Raw genomic sequence first — 3497 nt, 5'->3', positions numbered from 1 at the left:
AAGCCTCAGATACTTAGTGAGGCTCTCCACAACTTAATGAGACCTGTTTCAAAGTAAAAAGAATAAAATCAGGCTGGGGGTATAGCTCAGAGGTAGAATGCCCCTGGGGTCAATCCCCAGTACCACCAAAAAAAAAAAAAAATATCAGAGTAAATGAAATATGAAATACCTATAAGAAGTGTTAAGAGTACTGAAAGAAAAAAATGCTAAAATATCTAGAAAAACATGCTTTGTTCTCTTTTGGGATTGAACCCAGGGGTTTTCTACCTCTGAGCTACACCCTCAGCCCTTCATATTTTTATTTTGAAATATGGTCTTGCTCAGTTATTGTACAAGGCTGGACTCAAGCGTGCGATTCTCCCGTCTCAGCCTCTCAAGCACTGGGAGCATAGGCCTGCGCCATCACGCCTGGCTGAGATAGGCTTTGTTCTTGAATAACAAGACTGGGTCTGGTAATCTTTTCGAATTATAAATTAAATGAAATCTCAAAATGCCAACAGGCTTAGTTTGGGGAACTTAAGACAAACATGAGAGTAGAAAGAAGATAAGATTCAATCAATAAAGCAAACTTTCTATCGTTTTTAAAGTTCCAAAGGAGCCAGGTGTGGTGGCACATGTGTAAAATCCCAGTATTTAGGAGGATGAAACAGGAGAACCATAGGTTTGAGGACGGCCTCAGAAAGTAGTGAGACTAATCAACCTAGGGAGACCCTGCTTCAAAATAAAAATAAAACCCCCGGCGTGGTGGCGCACACTTGTAGTCCCCACACTTGGGAGGCGGAGACAGGAGGATCGTGCAGGTTCGAAGCCAGCCGCGCGCGCTGGCTTAGGAGACCCTGTTTCCAAAAAAAAAATAAAATAAAATAAAAATAGGTCTGTAGCCCGGAGGTAGAAGGGCTTCCAGGAACCCCAGTACCACCAAAAAAAAAAAAAAAAAAAAAAAAAAAAAAAAATTAGGTCACCAGGCATGGTGGCACATGCTTGTGATCCCAGCATTTGAGAGGCTGAGACAGGAGGATTGCATAGGTTCAAAGCCAGCCTCAGCTACTTAGTGAGGCCCTTTGCAACTCAGTGAGATCCTGTTTCAAAATAAAGAATAAGAGCCGGGCGTGGTGGCACACACTTGTAATTCCCGCACTTGGGAGGCGGAGACAGGAGGATCGCGCAGGTTCGAAGCCAGCCGCTCTGGCATAAGAGACCCTGTTTCAAAAATATAAAATAGGTCTGGGAGTGTAGCCCGGAGGTAGAAGGGCTTCCAGGAACCCCAGTACCACCAAAAAATTAAATAATTAATAATAATAATAATAATAATAATAATAATTAATAAATAAATAAAACAAGACTGGGGGCAGGAGGTATAGCTTGGAGGTAGAATGTTCCTGGGTTCAGTTCTACACACCAAAAAAAAATAGTATAAGAGCCGGGCGTGGTGGTGCATGCTTATAATCCCGCGCTTGGGAGACTGAGACAGGAGGATCGCACAGGTTCGAAGCCAGCCTCGGCTACTGAGTGAGGCTCTCAGCAACTTAGTGAGACCCTGTTTCCAAATAATATATAAAATAGGTCTGGGAGTGTAGCCTGGAGGTAGAAAGCCTCTGGGTTCTATCCCAGTACCACCAAAAAAAAAAGTATAAGAAAAAGTATTTAAAAAGTATAAGAAAGTTTTAAAATAAAACGTATGTGCAAAACAATACAGGTCACCGGGCGTGGTGGCGCACGCTTGTAATCCCCGCGCTTGGAAGACGGAGACAGGAGGATCGCGTAGGTTCGAAGCCAGCCGCGCTGGCGTAAGAGACCCTGTTTCAAAAATATAAAATAGGTCTAGAAGTGTAGCCTGGAGGTAGAAGGGCTTCCAGAAACCCCAGTACCACAAAAAAAAAAAAAAAACCAATACAGGTCATTGCAATATAATCATATTTCCATTCTGACCACTTATGATTGTTTTTTAAGCAGCCATGTGCATTAAAGCGAGTTCCATTTCTTCCCTTGCAGTGTCTCATCGTAGGAGCCTTAGTTTGCTTCGTCACGGCCAAAGCCAACGAGTCGCTCGTTGTGACCAGGGTTCAGGAAGCCTGCGTCATCCTTTTTTCTTATCTAATATACACAGTAACCCTTCAACACTTGCCCATCTGTGTACATTGGCCTTTACTTGTAAGTGTTCATTTTTCATAATTTGAATGGAAGTGTATTTGTCAGCATTTTCACAACTATGATCTAAAAGACTTGACCACCTGACTTAGAGAAAGGAAGCTTTACTAGCTCAGTGTTTTCCTTCGAGGTACTGGGATTCAGTCCATGTGAGGTCGGGGACTGTGGATCTCAAGACATAGCATCCTCAGGAAACAGATCAGGGGGAGGAGAAGCCATATATAACCCAAGGCTGTACCCCCAGGGCCCCACCTTCTCCACGAGACCCTACCAACCTAGGCTACCACCCAGGAAAATCCTTTACAATGGATGTCTCCACTGCTGGAATTACAACCCGATTGACTCAAGTACATCAACTCCAAACACCAGTTTTATCTAACAATAAGCTTTGCCCTCAGCCCCCAACATAAGGGCTCTCCTCAGGGAAAAACAACAGAGCTTTCTCTCTAGACAAGGACATAGCTCAGCTTCTCCCTGGGGAGAAACTAGCCCAATGCCCAGAAAGTTTTTTTGACCTCATCTGTCTACAGGACAGCCAACACAGAATACAAACCTGATTTTAACTCAGAGTGTAAGACTCACCTCACTCGGGCACTGAATACATGCTATTATTAAACCTGTCCTAATAAAAATTTCATTTAGCACGCCCAATAGGTAAGCACAGTTCCACCCCCTGCTTGCAAAACAGTGCGTGTTTCTACTCTTTACATGACATGCTGAATGGGTAGGTGGTCCACACCTGTAATCCCAGTACTTAGGAGATTGAGACAGGAGGATTACAGGTTGGCAGCCAGCCTCAGCAACAGAGAGACACTGTTTCAAAATAAAAGAATAAGCCAGGCGTGGTGGCGCACGCTTGTAATCCCAGCGCTTAGGAGGCTGAGACAGGAGAATCCCATAGGTTCAAAGCCAGCCTCAGCTACTTAGTGAGGCTCTCAGCAACTTAGTGAGACCCTGTTTCCAAATAAAGTATAAAATTGGTCTGGGAGTATAGCCCAGAGGTATAAAAAACCCTGGGTTCCACTCCCAGTACAATAAATAAATAAATAAATAAATTAATTAATTAATTAAAAAAATAGGGTTGGGGGTGTAGCTCAGAGGTAGAATGCCCCTGGGTTCAATCTCCTGTACCCCTCCCCACACACACAAAATGACGTTCTAACAGATTACAAACAACTTCCTCCAAAGTAAGAGGTGACATGGCAGAGTAGTAGAAAAATCTCTCAGAAAACCATAAAAGATTACAGGAGTGTGTGTGTGTGTGTGTGTGTGTGTGTGTGGTGTGTCTGTGTCTGTGTCTGTGTCTGTGTCTGTGTCTGTGAAGGGCTCATACTCTCAAATGGTGGAGA

The sequence above is a fragment of the Muscardinus avellanarius genome (genome assembly GCF_963383645.1).
Source record: "Muscardinus avellanarius genome assembly, chromosome: 10".
NCBI classification, from domain to species: Eukaryota; Metazoa; Chordata; class Mammalia; order Rodentia; family Gliridae; genus Muscardinus; species Muscardinus avellanarius.
Note: the sequence above shows the minus strand (reverse complement) of the source record.